The sequence below is a fragment of the Vulpes lagopus genome, chromosome 6, assembly GCF_018345385.1.
Source record: "Vulpes lagopus strain Blue_001 chromosome 6, ASM1834538v1, whole genome shotgun sequence".
Classification (NCBI taxonomy): domain Eukaryota; kingdom Metazoa; phylum Chordata; class Mammalia; order Carnivora; family Canidae; genus Vulpes; species Vulpes lagopus.
In genome coordinates, this window is record NC_054829.1 from 99,825,827 (window position 1) to 99,847,530 (window position 21,704).

A 21,704-nucleotide genomic window follows, 5' to 3' on the forward strand; every position below is an offset into this window, starting at 1 on the left:
AAGTGTGGTGACTTTAAATGCTAGTCACAAACTCAAAAGCATCAGGAATAAAACTTATGTTATTCTTCTACAAATCAACTCAAGATCTATATCAAGTTCCCATTCCACGAGGAGCCAGTCAAGGTGAGCCTGACTCCTCCCTTCTCCCCTTTTACGTTGTTTATATAGAAAGGCAGGACATTTGCTCTTCGGGTTGACCATCCATATAGGCACCAGCTGAGATGTTCCTCATTAAGTCTATTCCTCAGGGCTTGAACATCATCAGTCCAAACTAGGTGACAACGAGACATGACGCCACTCTAAGGTGGCCTGTCTTTCCTTCTCTGGGCAGATGCCATTTCTTAAAGTTCTGTTAATAAGACAGGATACAAGGACCCTATACAGAACTTCCAGTGATGATGTCCTCTCCTTCCAGCTTTAGGAATCTTTCTGTATTCAGTGGAGTAGCAGAAAATATCCAACCACCAGTGCTCAAACATTTTCTCCAAATCACAGTATTTCCCTAAAGACCCTACACTTTTAAAAGACACATTACATAACTATAAGAAATAAATTATTATTTCATTTTACCCTGTCACATCCCTTTCCTGAGCCAAGGAGTACAGATTGGCCTAGATGCTTGAATGTTGAAACAATGAAGGGGAATAAAAAGAAATATGGGTCAGATGGAGAATTGTCTCTAAAATTATTATCCCCATAGTACTAACATTTTCGTTTTTATTAACTTTAGATTCTCTTTTTTATCCTAAGGTTATGGGAGAAAGATTTTGTTTTTTTTAAGATTTTATTTGTTTATTCATGAGAGACACAAAGACAGAGGCAGAGACACAGGCAAAGGGAGAAGCAAGCTCCCTGCAGGGAGCCTGATGCAGGACTTGATCCCAGGATCTGGGGATCACACCCTGAGGCAAAGGCAGACACTCAACCACTGAGTCACCCAAGCATCCCAGGAGAAAGATTTTTAAATTTCTCTATGAGTCTTTGTATTTCTTTAACCTTTCACAATTAATTTCTAAGATGTTACATTTAAAAGAATGTGTTCTTTGAAATTTATGTTTTGAGGAATAAAATGAGGTTGTTTTTTTAGCTAGTATACTGCTTATTTTATTTTATTTTTTAAATTTTATTTTATAAGTTGGCTCCATGCCTACTGTGGAGCCCAACCCAGGGCTTGAACTTACAACCCTAAGATCAAAACCTGAGCTGAGATCAAGGGTCAGAAGCTTAGCCAACTGAGCCACCCAGGCACCCCATATACTATTTTAAAAAGAAGTACAGTACATCTCATTTCCAAATCCATTATTAATTTTATTATTCAAACTCTCTGAAACCTATTTTTTCCTGCTTGAACTGCTACGTTGTTAGGGATCTTTTCATTGCAAATAACAAACCCAATTCAAACAGGACAATTCATTATAAGAACTAGTGAAATAATACAACTCAAATTTCCGAAGTACAAACTTCTTCAGCAAAGGCTGGATCTCAGGGTTCAAATGATGGAATTGGTACTGTCTTTCTTATTCTCTTAGTCTTGTTTCCCTGAATTCATTTCTCACTCAGGCTCTGTCTATTCAGCAATGACATAGCTCCTGGAAAAGCCAGATTTATGTGGTCGTGCAAGCACGTTGTAATCACAGGGATTTCTAAAGACATTCTTCCTTTTTCCCAGCAGTATTCCAAGACCAAATAAAAGATCCTGATTGACCCAGTTTCAGTAAATTGTCCATCTCGGGCCAATCCTTGGGTTAGAAAGACAAACCACCCTAATTGATCCATTTGGGTCACCTGCCATCTCTAGTCAGGCTTCACATGAGCAGATCTTGAGTCAGGAAATCCACTGAGAGTGATTTATTAGGACCAGCTTCTAGGAGAAAATGGTAAAGGAGTAGGCACAGCCCAAGAGGAAGGGAAAGAAGCTTACAATTCCCAAAGCCAAATAAGGGAGCTCCAGAGTTTAAGTTATACCTCCAAGTTTGTCCTCAGGGAAAGAGACCAGGCCAAAGCAGACCCGGCACCCAGATGCCAGCCTCTATGGAGCTCAGCTAACAAACAAGCTGGGTATGGACTCACAAAACTTGTCAAAAGGGATCCAAAGAAATCTGAGTGGGGCATCAAGCATCTGCTAAACTCACCCAGTCCTGTATAGTCACAATGCAGCAGCCTCTTGCCCCGAACCCACCAAAATATTCTGATGGGTTGGCAGAGGCAGTTCTCCAAAGAAGTAATGTGGAGCAGAAGAAAATAGATGCCCACTCTGTTCTTCAAAGCCCAAGATGTGAATGTTAAATTTTCCTGCAACTATAGGATTGTGTTCATTTCTTTTTTCCTCCTAATGGTTTTTTGCTCCATATGTTGAATACTATTTTACTCAGTGCATAAAAATTTGATTGTTATAACTTGATTGTGTAATGTTGTGTGCATGAGAGAAATTACCTCTGTAGCCTTTTTGTTTTGTTTTGTTTTGTTTTGTTTTGTTTTTGTAGCCTTTTAATATTTTAACCCTTAACATGTATTTTGTTTGAAATCATTAATCACATCTCTTTTTTCAATTTACCTTATGAATCTTTGTTCAATCTCTTATATTTAAAATTTAGGGTTTTTTTAGAAGTGCCCCTTGAAAATAGCCCAGAGATACTGTTTCTAAACCTCTTTATTTGACAAAACTTTGTTTTATTTTTTTAATTATTTTTTTTAGATTTTATTTATTTATTCATGAGAGACATAGAGAGAGAGGCCGAGACACAGACAGAGAGAAGCAGGCTTCCTTCAGGAAGCCCAGTGTGGGACTCAATCCCCAGATGAGGATCATGCCCTGAACCAAAGGCAGATGCTCAACTGCTGAGCCACCCAGACATCCCCCAAGACTCTATTTTAGTTAGGAAGCATAACCCAGTTAAATTTATTATCAGAATTTATATGTTTCATCTTATTTTACTATCTTTGGTTGTGCTTTCTTTTCTTCCTTTTGGCAGGCTTTTATGTCACTTCCTCTGTTTTCTGTCATCGCTATTTGGGTTGATTTTATCTTCTACAGATTTGGAAGATTTCAGTCCTGTTTAAGTTATATTGCTACTCTATTTAAAAATTATTCTTTTCTAATTTTTGCTGACTTTCACGTAAGACTTTTAAAACGTAATATGCTATCTTCTTACTTTCTCCCAGTTAGCATTCTTCACAGTGATTCATTATCTTCATTCATAGTATCTGGACATTTAGGCCCACTTTATTGTGACTTAGTTTTATATATAATTTTAACATTATTCTTTTCAAAGAACAATTTCTGACATCTGCATTCACTTTTTATAACCAAACCCACAACAAAGTATTACAATCTAGCATGATGGTTAATTTTATGGGTTAACGTGACTAGATCACAAAGTACTCACATGATGATGTGTTTGAGGAGCACTATCATAGGTGGGTCTGGAATGGGTGTTTCTGGATGAAATTAACATTTGATTCAGTAGAGTAAGTAAACCAGAGTGCCCTCACCGATGCAGGTGAGCCTCATCCAATCCACTGAAGACCTGAATAAAAGAAAAAGATCGATTAAGGGAGAATTTATTCTCATTGCCTGGCTGTCTTCAAGTTGGGATATCAGTCATCTCCTATGTTAGGACTGGACTAGCACTTACAGCATCAGCCCTCCTATTTCTCAGGTCTTTAGATGTAGTAGACTGAAACTATACCATGGCTCTCCTGGATCTCCAGCTTACTGACTACAGATCTTAGGACTCCTCTGCCTTCATAATTGCACAACCAGTTTTTCATTAAATATATTATTATATATATAATCTTCAATTGGCTTTGTTTCTCTAGAGAACCCTAATGCGCTTACTTTTATGTTTGAATTATTTCAACGTACCCTATAAGTCCATATGTGTGTGTGTATGTGTATGTATAAACACTTCAACATGTGATTAACATTTTGATTAACCTCACAGTCATCTGAAATATGTCTTTGTGTAGGTTTTCTAAAATAAAAAGCATTTAGATAGTGTGTTTTCTGAGCCATTTTATATATGTGTGTGTGTGTGTGTGTGTACGTGTGTGTGTGTCCTTGTGTCGCCTTTGCAGATAAACAAAAACTTGAGTGGATTTAGAATTCTTGAACAACAGTTTTATACATTCAAAATTCTGTAGACAAGATAACCTTATAAACTGATATTTACTACTCTGAAAGAAAATTCTCAAATCTGCTGACTTTTGTTTTAAAAGTAACATGTTTTATTTCAAAATGATTATATCTAAAATTTTTAAAAATTATTTTGCATTATCCTTAAAATGGAAATTTTTGCTAAGATATGCTCCTCTCTCCATTAATTTTCTTTGTAACATGGTAAGTATTTTATTTTATTTTTTTTAGAGAGGGAGAGGAGCAGAAGGAGAGGGAGAGAATCTTAAGCAGGCTCCAAACCCAGTGTGGGGTCCCACACACGGCTTGATCTCAAGACCATGAGATCATGACCTGAGCTGAAATCAAGAGTTGGACACTTAACTGATTGGCCACCCAGGCACCCACATGGTAAGTCTTTTATTTTTTTTTAAATTTTATTTATTTATTCATGAGAGATACACAGAGAGAGAGGCAGAGACACAGGCAGAGACAGAAGTAGGCTCCTCACAGGGAGCCTGATATGGGACTCATTCCCCATACCAAGGATCATGCTCTGAGCCAAAGGCATAGGCTCCACTGCTGAACCACCCAGGCATCCCACCTGGTAAGTCTTAAAAACCAATAAGCATTAGGATGTCTCTTTTTGTGCTCAGAAAAGCATTGGTTGGTTGATTGGTTGGTTGTTTTTTCCAATTTTAATCTTTGATAAATACTTCTCTGATTTAAAACTCTGAAAACCTATGTGGTTTTTTTTTTTATTTTTTCTTATTTTTAAAGAGGCAGACTGCCATACACAATCATCTGGATGTGTCTGGAGTCTTGGAAGCTTGACCACCCACATTCTCCTACAAATAGACCTCAAGAGTTTGTTGGAAGTTCTAGTGGGAAAACACAGCTACTCCTATACCCATGACCAAAAAATTGCCCTCTATCATGGAAGGTCCTAGTGTTAGACTGAGCACACAACTTTCAGAAGGGTGAACACACGGAGCAGTGAGGGAGGACCAGGACACCTGCTTAGCCAGCCAGATCAGCCAAACCAACCTTGGTGATCAGTGAGGTGACAGATGTTGCAGCCAGATCACCCTCACATCCTGAAAACCTATTATTTTAGTATGGATCATTGTTCTCTATCCTTTGTACCTATCATCTTTTCTTTCATAGTTTTTTTTCTGCCTTTACATTCTAGGAAAATTTTTTCAAGACATTCTTTTATATCATTGATTAAATTTCCTGTTAAATCAAGTCTACTTTTGTTGACTACATTATTGATTTTAATTCTACTGGATTTCTCATTTTCTCGACAATTTCCTCATCTCAGGCAGATGATTTTATGTTTATCACATATTTCCAGCACATTTTATACTGCTATCTCTCTTTTTTTTTAATTTTTTTTTTTTATTTACTTATGATAGTCACAGAGAGAGAGAGAGGGGCAGGACACAGGCAGAGGGAGAAACAGGCTCCATGCACCGGGAGTCCAACGTGGGATTCGATCCCGGGTCTCCAGGATCGCGCCCTGGGCCAAAGGCAGGCGCCAAACCGCTGCGCCACCCAGGGATCCCTATACTGCTATCTCTTTAAACTAATTTGTATTCTCTTCTTCAGATTTATGTTGCAACTTCACAAAGACATCTTTTCTGTCATTTTAATAATTTTACCAGAAAGTTTCCCAAAACATTCTCCTGGTTCTAGTAGTAAATCATTTCAAAATACACAATCCTTCTGAATTTTGAGGTAAAAAAAAAATTACTTCTTCTTGTCTTCCTTTTTCTTTTAAAAGCACATGTTAAGAAGCATCTGGGTGAGTTCATTCAGTTAAGCATCTGCCTTCAGCTCAGGTCATGATCCTGGGGTCCTGGGATCGAGCCCTGCATCAGGCTCCTTGTTTAGTGGGGAGTCTACTTGTCCCTCTCCCTCTGCCCCTTCCAAGGCTTGTGCTTTGCCTCTCTCTCTCTCTCTCTCAAATTATAAATAAAATCTTTCTTAAAAAAAAAAAAAGCACATGTTAGCTTTTTCCCTCTTTAATTCCATTGAATAAGAAAGATTTTTATCCAGCCCTTATAAATGCCAACTGTCAGAGTCTTACTTGCCCATAGTCATACCTCAGTATATGAAGTTAATAGAAGTCTCTTCTTAAAGGCTATTTCTGGGAGGCAACTTGATATGCAAATGTACTGGTTTAATCTTCTCAACTAATAAACCTGAGTTAGAGTCTTCTGAGACCCAGACTGCCAGTTTCTTTGACCCTCTCATCCCACAGAATACACATAATCCAAACCCAGTGCTCTCCCAATATTTACCCTGAATAAGTTCATTTTCTTTCAGGATTATATTTCTTTGTATACAATGAGCCACTATTGTTCTCAGTAGCACAGCGTCTAACAGGATCACCAAAACTCCGTATGTCCTGTCTTGTTTCTAAATGGTTACATAAATATTACAGTTTCAAAATGGATCTATGAAGATGAGTACCAATTAAGTAGGAAAGAGATTGGGGTCAGAATAGGAAGCATCTTCTTGGTGCTCAAAAAATAATTCCTGGGTTACAGAGAGACAGTTGCCCCACTTTTTGTCCATCACCATAGAACATTTTTTTTTTTTTTTGAGAAGGGAGCAGATGACAAGTTTCTTAACCTACTTTCAAGGAAATATGTTTATTCCATTTCAGAAAGAAAGAGAATAAAGAACAAACAAAACAAAACTACCCACCCATACTGGTCACAAATTATGAGCATGACCATCAAATATGATTACTCTTTAAATAACCTGAAAAAAATGCTGTCCAGCTTAGTTTTCATTGCTATAAGTTTTCATCCTTTACTGTGTCTTCATAAATATTTTTTGAGAAATTCAAAGAGTTACTAAAACAGTACCTGCTAGACTGTCATTTAAATTTAAAACTCCAGGGATCCCTGGGTGGCGCAGTGGTTTGGCGCTTGCCTTTGGCCCAGGGCGCGATCCTGGAGACCTGGGATTGAGTCCCACGTCGGGCTCCCGGTGCATGGAGCCTGCTTCTCCCTCTGCCTATGTCTCTGCCTCTCTCTCTCTCTCTCTGTGACTATCATAAATAAATAAATAAAATTTTAAAAAAAAATAAATAAATTTAAAACTCCAGTTCAATATTTAAAGTAATACTGAAATCTTTATTTATTTTATTTCTTTTTCTTCTTGTAGAACAATAATAATACCCACCACTTGCTGGATGTTTATTATCAGGCAGGCACTATGGTAGGCTCTTTATTTAAACTTTTTCTAATTCTTATGACATTGAAAGGTAATTGTTACTAATCTTACTATTCATAAGGAAATTAAAGTTCAATGAGCTTGAGTAACTTCCCAAATCATACAGTTAATAAATTGTAATACAAAGATTGATCAGATAGCTTTGACACCAAGCTCCCTACTCTTGCTTCCATGATAACGCAACATCTAGCCAATTATCCTATAGTTATAGAAACACAACCACCACCACTGCCACAACAACTGAACTTCTTCTTGCATGTAAATTTTAGTATAGCAAGCATTTTTATAGAAGGCTCACATAAATTGCCAATAAATCTCACTAGAAATATATACAGGAGAAAATGAGAAAGCAATTGATAATACAGCTAATTGAAGTGAACTACACAAAATTTCTGATCCATTATTAATGGCTGCATAGATACAGGTTTGATCCATGTCTGTGATGCTGGTCCTGATGGTAGAGATAGTTTTTTTTTTTTTTCAATGCATCACGTCATTAAATGAGTTATTTCCTGTATTCAACTTCCTTCCTTCAGCAGGATTTAAGCTTGTTGATAAAAGAAATGTGAACTGTTTGAGGGAGTACAGTTTACTATTCACATCCTTTCAGTTAAAACCCAAATTTAGAGTTATTGGGAATGAAAGTTTGAGTCCTCCCTATGAAATTGTAAAATAGATTATTTTGTAAAAGAACAGATTTTAAAAGAGCAACTCTCTAACTCTTTGTCACTTCTTTGTTACTAGTTTTTAAAAACCTAAACTCTAAACAGCTTCTACGGTATTGTAAGAGTTTGAATTCCAATCTTAAGTATGTCATCAGTGCTTTATAAGAGGGAGGCTGGAAATAAATATTCCACTTAAAATGAGAATAAGCATGTGTTGTTCTGAATCACAGTTCCATACAGTGTGGTAGGTCTTTAGAGACAGAAAGGATCTTAACTGGATAAAGCCTCTCATTTCACCTATAACTAAACTTTAATCCAAAGGGGTCAAACCAGGCACCTGGGTGGCTCAGCGGTTGAGTGCCTGCCTTCGGCTCCGGTCATGATCCCGGAGTCCTGGGATCTAGTCCCACATCAGGTTCCTCACAGGGAGCCTGCTTCTTCCTCTGCCTATGTCTCTGCCTCTCTGTGTCTCTCATGAATAAATAAAATCTTAAAAAAAAAAAAAACCAAAAGGGTCAAACAGATATGTCAGGAATAAAATAGGGAAATCACTACAGACCCTGAAGACATCACAAGGTAGTAAAGAAACAACTCTACATGCACAAATTTGACAATGGAGGTGAAATCAATCAATTCCTGGGAAAATGCAGATTACCACAACTTATCCAGTATAAAATAGTTGAATAGCCCTATAACTATTTAAAAAATTGAATTCATAATTATAAAGCTTCAAAAAAAGAAATCTCCAAGCTCAGAGAATTGTTCTGGAGAATTCTACCAAAAATTGAAAGGACAATTAACACCAATTCTACCCAATTTTTCCAGCAAACACAAGAGAAATCTATTTTATGAAGCTAGTATTACCCTGATACCAAAACCAGACAAAAACAGTACAAAAAAGAAAACTATAGATGAATATCTTTTATGAATAAAGATGTGAAAATTTTCTTTTTTTAAAGATTTATTTATTTATTTATTTATTTATTTATTTATTTATTCATGATAGACACACACAGAGAGAGAGAGACAGAGACAGAGACAGAGGCAGAGACACACAGGCAGAGGGAGATGCAGGCTCCATGCCGGGAGCCCAATGCGGGACTTGATCTCGGGTCTCCACGATCGGGCCCTGGGCCAAAGGCAGGCGCCAAACCACTGAGCCACCCAGGGATCCCCAAAATGTGAAAATTTTAACAAGTAGATTCAGCAATATCTAAGAAGAGTTATACTATCACAAAATGGGATTGTTTTCTGGGATCCAAGTCTACTTCAACATTTAAAAATCAATCAATATAATTCACAATATACAAAACTAAAAAAATAATCACATGATCATACCAATTGATGTAACTAAACTTTTGGCAAAATTCAAAAACCATTCATGATAAAAACAAAATATAAAAAAAATAGAATGGAGAACTTCCTCTACTTCATAAACAGCATCCATAAAAGCTCACAACTATTATCACACTTAAAGGTTAAAGATTGAACGCTTTCTTTCTCAAATAGGGGCAAGGTAAGCATCCCACTCTCACCAATTTTATTCAACATAATGCAATAGGTTCTGGCTATTGCAGTAAAACTAGAAAACAAATAAAAGGCATACAGTCAAAAAAGGAAGAAATAAAACTGTCTCTATTTAAAGATAAGATTTTTTATGTAGAAAATCACAAGGGCCCTACAAAAGAGCTCCTGTAACTAATAAGAAAGTCCAACAAGGTCATAGAATGTAAAATACACCTTAAAAAATCAATCGCATTTCTATATACCAGAGCAATGACTACATGGACACTGAGATTAAAATATAATACAATTTATATTCACTCAAAAAAATAAAATATTAGTTGTAAAATAGGTACAGGATGTATATGCCTAAAACAACCAACTGGCAATAAAAGAAATTTAAGAGCTAATAAAATGGAGAGACACGTTGATGGACACAAAAAGTCAGATTAAATATGTCAATTCTCCCAACATTAGTATAGAAGTTTAATATAATTTCTATCAAAATCCTAGCAAAACGTTTAGTAATACAGACAAAAATATCCTAAAATAAAACGGAAATATAAAGAAACTAGAAAAACAAAAATGAAAGGACAAAACTACTCTAGAAATATATATGGAAAGGCAAAAGAATGGGAATAATTAAAATATTTTGGAAAAAAAAAGGAAGATTTTTTTTAATGGAAGGAACCAGTCTACCCAATTTCAAGACATTTTACAGCGAAAGTGATCAAGATTGTGAGATATTGGCATCGGGATAGGCACACAGAACAATGGAACAGAATAGAGAACCCAGAAATATACTCACAGAAATATGCTCCTCTGATTTTTGACAAAGGTGCGCAAGCAATTAAAAAGCGAAAAGACAGCCTTTTCAAACTGTGGTGCTAGAACGATTAGACATCCATAAGCATTAACAAACAAACCAAAGAAAAATCTCCTAAGTTAAAAATTAACTCCAAATAAAACTTTTTTTAAAAACATAGAAGGAAATCTTTGGGATCCCAGCTAGGCAAAGAAGTCTAGATTTGACACAAAAAGCATCATCTGTGAAGGAAAAAAAGATACATTGGTCTTTAACAAAATTAAAAACTTTTGTTCTGCAAAAAGGTGGCTAAGAGGATCAAAAACCAAGCTGCTGCCTGGGAGAGTATATTTGCAAACCACATGAGCAACAAAGGACAAAGTATCTAAAATATAGAGAGAACTCTCAAAACTCAAAATAAACAATCCAGTTAGGAAATGGACAAAAGACATGATCAGAAACTTAATTGGATAGACAGATGGCAAGTAAGTACATAAAAACTCCATTAGCAAAAAAAAAAAAAAAAAAAAAAAAACTCCATTAGCCCTTAAGAATGTATAAATTAAAATCACAATGAAGTTTTATAATACACCTATGGCTAAAGTAAAAAATAGTGACAATGCCAGTCAGTGTGAAGAAACTGGAGGACTCCGATATCACTGGTTGAAATGTAAAAATGATATATAGTCATTCTGGAAAGCAATTTAGCAGTTTCTTAAAAAATTAAACATGTGGGGCACCTGGCTGGCTCAGTCAATAGAACATGTGACTTTTTTTTTTTTAAGAGAGAGAGAGCAGGGAGAAGGGCAAAAGGAGGAGAGAATCTCCGGGATCTCTTCAGTGCAGAGCCCAACACAGGGCTCAATCTCATGAACCTGAGCTTATTATATACCTGAGCCTAAATCAAAAGCCAAAGTCTCAACTGATTGAGCCACCTAGGCACCTCAAGCATGTGACTCTCGATCTCAGGGTTGCAAGTTAGAGCCCCATTTTAGGTGTGAAGATTACTTAAAAATAAAATCTTAAAGAAAAATAAAAGTCAAAAAAATTAAACATACAACTGACCTATGACCTAGTAATTACACTCCTGGGCATTTATCCCAGAGAAATGAAAATTTACATTCACACAAATACCTACACAAGAATGTTTATAGGAACTTTATTTGCAACAACCAAAAAGTAGAAACAACCGAGATGTCTTTCATTTTGTTTTTAAAGATTTTATTTATTTATTCATGACAGACAGAGAGAAAGAGAGAGAAGCAGAGACACAGGCAGAGGGAGAAGCAGGCTCCAGGGAAGCAGGGAGCCAGACGTGGGACTCGATCCTACGTCTCCAGAATCAGACTCTGGGCTGAAGGCGGCGCTAAACCGCTGAGCCACCAGGGCTGCCCTTGAGATGTCTTTCAACTGGCAAAGAAGCTGAAGCATCTATACCACAGAATACTACTCAGCAATATAAAGAAATGAGCTATTGACACATATAGTTACTTGTATGAATTTCCAAGGAATTAGACTCAGTGAATAAATTTTTTTTCAAAAGGTTACATACTGTATGATTCCATTTATGTGACATCTTTGATATAACAAAAATATAGAAATTGAGAACAGATCAGTATTTACCAGCTAGCCAATTACCAGTTAAATAAACGAATATCATTAAAAATATAAATACGAGGGGATCCTGAGTGGCTCAGTCAGTTAAATGACTGACTTGCTTTCAGCTCAGATCATGATCTCCAAGTCCTAGGACTGAGCCACACATCAGGCTCCATGCTCAGTGCAGGAGTATGCTTGAATTTCTCTCTCCCTCGCTGTGTGCCCCTCCCCCCTCTTGCACCCACTCTCTCGGTGTCTCTCTCAAATAAAAATCTTTATTTTTTATTTATTTTTTTTTTAAATTTTTTTTTTTAATTTTATTTATGATAGTCATACAGAGAGAGAGAGAGAGGCAGAGACATAGGCAGAGGGAGAAGCAGGCTCCATGCACCGGGAGCCCGACGTGGGATTCGATCCCGGGTCTCCAGGATCGCGCCCTGGGCCAAAGGCAGGCGCCAAACCGCTGCGCCACCCAGGGATCCCCAAATAAAAATCTTTAATTGAAGATTTTGTGTGTGTATATATATACATATATATATATATATATATTTATGGATAAATCAGACCAAAAAACTATGAAAATTTTAAAACACTGGAAACTACAAAACATTGCTGACAAAAATTAAAAGATTTTCTAAATAAACAGAGACCCTTATTTATGGGACAAGAACACTCACTATTAACACAATGATATTCCCCAAATTGACCTGTAATTTTAAAGGGGTCCAAAATCCTGGTATACTTAGTGTAGAAAGTGACAAGCTGGTTCTAAAATACATACAGAAACTCAGAGTATCTAAAATAGCCCAAATAGCTTTGAAAAAGAAGTTGGAAAGCTAGTACTACCTGATTTCAAGATGTATTATTAAACTCTAATGGTTAAACATCATATTATCAAGACAGAAAAAAGATCAATAGAACAAAATAAAGACTCCAGAAGTAGATCCACACATATAGACAATTGTTTGACAAGTTGTGAAGGCAATTTAGTGGAGAAAAATTGGTCTTTTCAACGAATGATACTGGAGCAATTGGATAACCATACTTTAATAAAAGAAAAAAGGAATTTCAATCCATATTTTGCACCACTATATGCAAAACTTAACTGAAAATGTATCATAGATCTAAATTCAGGCTTCAAATTACAAAAGTTATAGAAGAAAACAGAGAAAATCTTTATGAGTTTCAACTAGGTGAAGAGTTCTTGGGTATAATGCTGTCAAAAAAATGGATAAATTAGACTTCATCAAAATTTGAACCTTTTGCTCTTCAGAAGAGGATAAAAAGACAAGCTTTGAAGACTGGAAGACAATATTTGCAAATCATATATTTGATAAAAGAGTTCTTTTTTAAGATGTTATTTATTTATTCATGAGAGACACACAGAGAGAGAGGCAGAGACATAGACAAAGGGAGAAGCAGGCTCCCTGTGGGGAGCCTGAGGTAGGGATCCCAGGGCCTGGGATCATGCCCTGAGCCAAAGGCAGATACTCACCCACTGAGCCACCCGGGCATCCTGATAAAAGAGTTCTACCCAGAACATACAACTCTCAAATTCAGTAATAAGAAAACAAATAACCCACTAAAAATGAACAAAACATTTGAACACATTGCATCAAATAGCAAATAAATACATGAAAAGATTAGACATTAGGTTAATGCAAAGTAAATCACAGTGAGATACCACCATACATATTTATAGTGATTAAAATTAAAAAGACCATCCATACCAAATGTGACAAGAGTATGATGGATCTAGAGCTCTCATAAGTTGCTGGTGGGATTGTAAATACTATCGTCCTTGAGAGAACAGATTGCTGTTTCTTAAAAAGTTATACATATGCTGACCATTTGTGCCAGCCATTTCACTCCTGGGCATTTACCCATGAGCAAAGAAAGTATATGTCTACACAAACAATTATACACAAATGTTTTAACAACTTTATTTGTACAGCCCCAAACTGTAAACAACCCAATGGTTATCAACAGAGGAATAAGTCAATAGGTTGTGGTATATCTATATAACAGAATCCTCCCCAACTATGAAAGGAATGAGCTGTTGATACACAGAACAACATGGATGAATTTCAAGGTGATCTTGCTGAATGAAAGAAACCCAATAAAAGAGTACACACTGAATGATGCCATTTATATAAAACTCTAGGAAATGCCAGCTAATCTATAGTGACAGAAAGTACATCAATTAGGGATGGAGGAGTGAAAATGAGAGAGTACAGAAGGCCATGAAGAAACTTTGGGGGATAATATATATCATCATTATCTTGATTGTGGTGATGATTTCATGGTGTATACACATATCAAAACTTACCAAATTGTATACTTTAAATATGTGTGGTTAATTGTATGTCAGTTATAACTCAATAAAGCCATTTAAAAAGAATGCATGGGGGAGCCTGAATGGCTCAGTCAGTTAGGCATCTGCCTTCAGCTCGGGTCATGCTGTTGGGGTACTAGCATCAAGCCCTGTGTCAGGCTTCCTGCTCAGCAGGGATTCTGCTTGTCTCTCTCCCTCTGTCCCTCCCCACTGCTTGTAATCTCTCTCACTCACTCTGCTCTCTTTCTCTCAAACAAATAAGTAAAATCCTTAATAAAATAAAATAAGAAGAATGTGTGTATGAGTCAGTTCTGTCCAGTAAAAATCAAAGAAAAGGTTGCTGAAAGTTTTGGGGAAAGTTCTACTTTGAACTAAAAAAAAAAAAAAAAAAGCTGTAAGAACAAACTCTCTCTCTCTCTCTCTCTCTCTCTCTCTCTCTCAATTTCTCAGTGTAAAAAAAAAAAATGTTGTCCATGGTATAGCTGGAAGCCATCTTTTGACCAAGAAGAAAGCCAGCAAGAGAAAATTGCTAACACAGAGACGGGAAAGCAGAAACAAATGCCTCTGAGGAGAAGGGGCCCAAAGTCCTGATTGCATTGGATCTGAAGTCCTCTTTATCTAAGGATTTCAACTATACAATCTAATAATATTCCATAATTGTTAAATCATCCTGAGTCAGGGTTCTACACCTTGCAGTGAAAAACATCCTAACCAAGATAAGCATATTCTCATTTGAGAATCACATTAACAATTACAATATGCAATCAGGATAGAATTCTTTGCATTAAACAAAGTTCTGAATTTCATGGTCCCTAGTGAAAGATCATCCTGAGAAACATATTAACACCTTCAGAAAAGAGCTACACATGCTCATTTATGTGTCTGTTTTCTGTGAGAGGTGACCTCATCCAGACAGATAGTATGGAGGAGAGCTGTACCCATAGAGATGAGTTGCTCCTGGCCCCCGAGGCTAGGAAAGAGTCCCCAGTTACACCCGGGGAGATCTGAAAGAAGAAAGGCTTTCTTCCAAAGCTTCAGCTGGACGTTGACTATTGTCAGTTGCTTCACCACCAGTCCACCAGAGCAGAAACTTTCCTCCTTGCAAATTTGCCACTACATAAAAGACCCTAAACTACTTGACCCATACTTATAGGTCAGTGTATACAAACTCTGAGGTCTGAGCAGGAAATGGAAAATAACTACTTGCCCTAGTAGTACCAACAAGCCAGAGAGGAAAACCAAGATAAACACTTCAAACAGGTGTTTCTCTGAAATAGATCTGTTGGCAGAGTCAGATGAAAACTTTTTAAAAAAGTAATAAAATCACTCGAGAAGATATAACTAAAATTTAAGAGATTAACAGTTAAATCTATGCAGATGCTATAACTGGAGGAGAAAATTATCATTTAAAAATAACTCTATGTGTTTCTCAGTGTGCACTTCTTGATTGAAGTGACTAAAATGAAATAACTAATAGAAATAACTGATTGAAATCCCACATAACATGTTTTAAAAATTGATGAATTGCTGAGGTTGCATGAAAATCAGAAATTCATACATTCTCAAAGCTGAAAGCAAGGATGAACAACTGAGGGATGCCTGGGTGGCTCAGGGCCTGATCTCATGGTTCCGGGATTGAGTCCCACATCGGGCTCCCTGCATGGAGCCTGCTTCTCCTCTGCCTGTGTCTCTCTCTGCCTCTCTCTCTCTCTCTCTGTCTCTCATGAATAAATAAATAAAACTTTAAAAAAAAAAAAAGGAATGAACAGCTGAAAAATTGCCTGTCTAAGCCTTGTCACTGTGTAAAAAGAGGAAAAAATTCTCTCTTGGGAATTCATAACCACTCACCCTATATATGGAGGTCAAATACACTTGAGTGGGGAATTTAATTTAAAGTGTTCCCAAGCTAGAGGCACCTGGGTGGCTCAGTAGATTAAGCATCTGTCTTTTGGCTCAGGTCATGATCCCAGGGTCTTGGGATTGAGCCCCACATAGTAGTGCTTCTTGTTCACTGGGAAGTCATCTTCTCCCTCACCCGATGCCTCTCCCCCACTGGCTCATGTACTGTGTGCTCTCACTCTCTTTCAATTAAATTAAATTTTTAAAAAATAGAAAAAAATTTTGTAAGTGTTCCCAACCTAATAATGTGCCCAAAGTATAGGGAAAAAAACCCCATAAATATTCTTTAGAGCATTCAATTTCAACCTAAGCTTCAAACAATTTCCAAAGATACAGTTTCAAGAAATGTGGATAATTTATTATTTTAAATTCAGTTGCTGTAGTAAATAGCAAATGAGATTTGGTTCAAGAGAGAATTGATGAACTGGAAGATAAATCTGAAAAGAGAATTAGTAAACTGGAAGATAAATGTAAAGAAATTATTCAGAATGTACTATAAAAAGATAAATATATTAAGAGATATTGAGACCTAAAAGTTACAGTAATAACTTTATAATGGTATTTATAATATTAGTAGTAATGTTAGTAATCAGTAATATAATATTAGTCATAATAATAGGCAATATTGGAAAATGTAATAGATTAGGATTTTTCCAGAAAGATATTGAATTCTGAGATCCATAAAACCCTATAAAAAAAAAAACAATAACATTGATGTGGATGGAACTGAAGGGTATTATGCTGAGCAAAATAAGTCAATCAGAGAAAGACAAACATCATATGGTTTTACTCAAATGTGGAATAGAAGAAACAGCACAGAGGATCACAGAGGAAAGGAGGGAAAACAGAATGGGTAGAAATCAGAGAGGGAGATGAACCATAAGCGAATCTTAACTATAAGAAACAAACTGAGGGTGGTTAGAGGGGAGGTGGGTGGGGGATGGGGTAACTGGGCATGAAGGAGGGAACTTGTGTGAGGATAACTGGCTGTTCTATGCAATTGAGGAATAACTGGACTCTACGTCTGAAACTAATGATGTACTATATGTTGGCTAATTGAATTTAAATAAAATAAATAAAACTAAAAAACACAATAAAATCTAAATAGGGCATATAAAAGTAGACCACACCTACCCTCATCACAACAAAATCAGAAAAAAGAAAAGATCAAAAAAGGAGCAATCAGGCTGATCCAGGCTGACTTTTTTGAAAGCAACAATGAAAATTAAAGAGAGTACAATGAAACTTTCGGTGTATGAAAAGAAAGTAACTCGGGATCCCTGGGTGGCGCAGCGATTTGGCGCCTGCCTTTGGCCCAGGGCGCGATCCTGGAGACCCGGGATCGAATCCCACATCGGGCTCCCTGCGTGGAGCCTGCTTCTCCCTCTGCCTGTGTCTCTGCCTCTCTCTCTCTGTGACTATCATAAATAAATAAAAATTTATTTATTTAAAAAAAGAAAGTAACTCCTAATCTAGACTACATATTCAATGAAACAATTTCTTAAGAACAATGACAATCAAGTGACACTAAAGGAAATTCCAAAATATAAGATTTGCTACTTGAGGGATCCCTGGGTGGCGCAGAGGTTTGGCGCCTGCCTTTGGCCCAGGGCGCGATCTGGGAGACCCTGGATCAAGTCCCGCGTCAGGCTCCCGGTGCATGGAGCCTGCTTCTCCCTCTGCCTGTGTCTCTGCCTCTCTCTCTCTCTGTAACTATCATAAAATAAATTTTAAAAAAAATTAAAAAAAAAAGATTTGCTACTTGAATATAGCCAGATCACACTTTGAAAAAGAAAAAAGTGACTCGAATTAACAGTGTTACATAAATATGATTGTACCACTATTCCAGAGGCTGAAGGGCTGATGCTGCTATTTTACAAAGTGCCATTTATGCAGAAATGTGAAGGAAGTGAGGGAGTGAACCATATGGAGCGTTGCCAAGTGTTTCGAGCATGGAAGACAGCGTATATGTAAGGTCCTGGGGGCAATGTGGGGAGCGTGCTTGATGTGTTCATGGAACAGCAATAATATCTTTCCTGGGACAGAGAGAGTAACCAGCAGAGAAGTAGAAGATGAAATCAGAGAAGCATCAAACAGATTTTGAAGGACCTTTTGAATCATTTTAAAGATTTTGCTATTTGTGCTGAGTGATTGAGGAAGCCTTTGGAAGATCTTGAACTGAGAAGTGACTTGATCTGACCAGGTGGATAAAATGCTTTAGAAATAATTTAGGTTCAAACCACCAAAAGTTAATCTTCCATGGACCAAGGTAATCTGGTTTTAGGAGGGGCTTTCTGCTGATCTACTCTGTTGTAAGAATAGGTAGTTCTCTTTCCTACTTATAATCTCCCTTTAACATGCTTGTAAACAGAACTGGATTACTGGGTATTTAAAATCACACTTGTATAATGATATTTCCAGGCATTGTACTATTCCACGCCCCACAACCACCCTCTGTTCCCGTCAGGACAGATGAATTAACAGCAGGTGTCTGCGTGCACCACTATAAACTGACCAGTGGAATTCTTTTTATAATAATGACTTTGCATATGCATTATGGTCTGGATACTCTGCTTTTGCTCCTCCAGATCCACTCTCTCTCCACTTCTCTCCATCCTGCTCTGTGGCTTTGGCTTGCATTTCAGTCCTCTTAACGGGAAACACTGGAGATGTGAATTGGGGGGAGAGGTTGAGTAATATATTCTGTTGTTTCCCTTCCTGCCATGTGGTGAGTGGTCCCTGGCCAGTTTCTCTAGTGAAGTGCCTAACTCTTTTCTAAAACTCTTCTACAGCCACCAGCTTGCTTGCTCTCCTTAAAGATTTTATTTATTTATTCATGAGAGACATAGAGAGAGGCAGAGACACAGGCAGAGGGAGAAGCAGGCTCCATGCAGGGAGCCTGATGTGGGACTCGATCCCGGGGCTCCAGGATCACGCCCTGAGCGGAAGGCAGACGCTCAACCGCTGAGCCACCCAGGTGCCCCTACAAGCTCTTTCTTGATTCTGAGCAACCATTGCCTCTCCTTGCCCTTAAAAGCCTAGGCGTGATAAAGTCTCCCTGCTCTTGTTATCCCTGGGATGCTTCACCACCACTTATTGGTTTCCCTTAACTTTGCCCCACCCTTGTCAATAATTTCTTCATTAAATTCTCTTACATGACTGTTAAGATACCATCTGTTTTCTATCCGCACTCGGATTGCTACATAGAGGAAGTTCAATTGTTATATTTTATACTCTGTACTTTTAATTTGTGACATTATGTTTGAAAGTTTTACATTTTTTATATTAAAAATAATTAAATGTGAGGGCAGCCCCGGTTGCTCAGCGGTTAGTGCCGCCTTCCGCCCAGGGTGTGATCCTGGAGACCGAGTTGGAGTCCCATGATGGGCTCCCTCCGTGGAGCCTGCTTCTCCCTCTGCCTGTGTCTCTGCCTCTGTGTGTGTGTGTGTGTGTGTGTGTGTGTGTGTGTATCTCTCATGAATAAATAAATAAAATCTTTAAAAAATAATTAAATATGGACTTAATGATTTGTATGATATATATAATACAATTCAATATAATACAATTCAATACAATGAACTAATAGTCCAGGTACTAGTGAAGCAAATAGGAGGATCTTAGACAACTTTGGCAAATGGAAAAGACTCCACTGAGGTCAGTAGGGTTTGGTAACCTCACTGCCCTTTCAACTCAGGATCTGTGGGTCTCACTGGGTGATAACCTCAGGACTACCAGGGTTTGTTTCTCCCAGTGTCACTCCAAACTTTCTTCAGTAGATCTAATGGCATCTGCCTACAACTGTTTAGGCATGTGTATACACACACACACACACACACACACACACACCACTAACACCCTCAGAAAAGGTTGGCTGTAAGGACTATATAAGTGCTGTTAAAATAATTTACTTACGTGATATGGCTGTAATTTTAAAGTATACTGAACTGAAAGTTTTTAAAAATTGTTGAAACAGTCAAATAGTCAATAGATAAACAGCATTGTTTGAATTTGCACTTTGACAAGTCCTGATAATGTTTTCTATAGAAGTCTTGCTACCAATATCATGAATAGAGATCTATTATAATGGGTATTACTATTACAATGAGTTCTTCAGGTTTCTTTGAAAATCTTGTCACGAAAAAGATGTATGCAAGGAGATAATTATCTTATTAAAGATATAAATAGAGAGAGGGATAGATTATTAAACATATTAAAGATATATACAGAAAGAGAGATATACAGGCCTCAAACCATCACTTATGAATAGCTTTGAAAGCTAGATAGGGAATCTTTCAGGAAATAGAAACTTCCTTCATAAAAACAAGTAATTGGCACCTGTCTAAATGGGACACCCATTAGCCAGTCCGATTTCACTCAAACTAATTTTGTTGGCTTCATGTAGCCTAATCAATCACCTTGGTTTGCCTGGGACTGAGGTTTCTTAGACAAAGTATTTCTGTGCTTGAGCCAGAATAGTTCTGGGCAAACTGGCATGAGTTGGTTTTCTAGCTCCATGTATTCATGCAAATCAATAGAGGATATCTCTATTATAAGATGAGTCGTGTCCTGACCAAAATTCACATGCTGAATTCTTTATCCGCAGTAGTTCAGCATGTGACTGTATTTGGAGAATACAAAAATTAATTTTTTTATAAGCCACCCAGTCTGTGGCATTTTGTAACAGCAGCCCTGACAAACTAATATACGCCTTATAAACTTTTCTTAGTTGAAGTTTAGTGCATTATAGCTGGTGATTAGAGTCTAATCTTCTAAGCTTCTTTTACCTTTGCTCCGCCTCCTCACTTTTCACACAGGAAGACTTGTCTTCCCTAATCTCTTTACCTAGATTGTGACCTCCACAGATCCCAGTTCTCTTTTCTTCTGGCACCTTGCCCCTTCATTAATCCTCTTTCTCTTATGAACTCTACTAACCCATTAAACTATCTTTCAACCTTTCCAAAATTCCATAAATGTTAGTCAAATAAATGAAGAATCACACTAACTTCTCTTTCCTTCCTTCTCCCTCCAAACTCTGAGATTCTTTTGCATTTACTGTCTTCTCTTCATTTCCCACTCACTTTTCACAATTGCATATAGTAACATCAGACCACAGCCACTGTTATCAGCACCATTTTGAGAGTTAATAAAATTCCCTTTTCTTCCAGAGAGAACAGGACAAGCAGAATGCAGACTGGTTTTTTTTTCTTCCCCCTTGGCTGCACAACCATCCCCTATAGCCATGCTCAGGATTTCATAATTTCCAAATTCAACTGTCTTTTCTCATCCCCACCTTTCAAGAGCTGACTTCAGTATTTGACACTGTTGAGCACTCTGCTCCTGGAAACTCTCTCTCTCTCCTCTGGTTTTCTAGGCCTTCTACCTGCCTTTGATGGCACCTTGGGAGCCTTTAAGCATCTCCTGACCCCCCCCCCCCCACACACACACACATATCTCAATCCCAGCAATAATTATTCCTCAAATTTCTGTCTTTGGTCCTCTTTTCTTCCAACTTTCTTTGGTCACTAATATTTGTTC

General features: G+C 37.4%; 1 protein-coding gene across 19 annotated transcripts in view; it reads right to left on the bottom strand.

Annotated features, from left to right (window-relative positions):
* The window catches only part of LOC121492782 (collagen alpha-2(I) chain-like), a 105,247-nt gene that overhangs the window by 74,247 nt on the left and 9,296 nt on the right, over positions 1-21,704 (bottom strand). For 18 of the 19 annotated variants that reach the window (XR_005988292.1, XR_005988288.1, XR_005988285.1 and 15 more), the window contains one exon: positions 3,387-3,527. The gene's annotated coding sequence lies outside the window, so the exon portion shown is untranslated. Of the gene's footprint in view, positions 1-3,386; positions 3,528-6,993; positions 7,046-21,704 lie in introns of those variants that run through there. The other variant, XR_005988281.1, reaches the window with a different exon arrangement.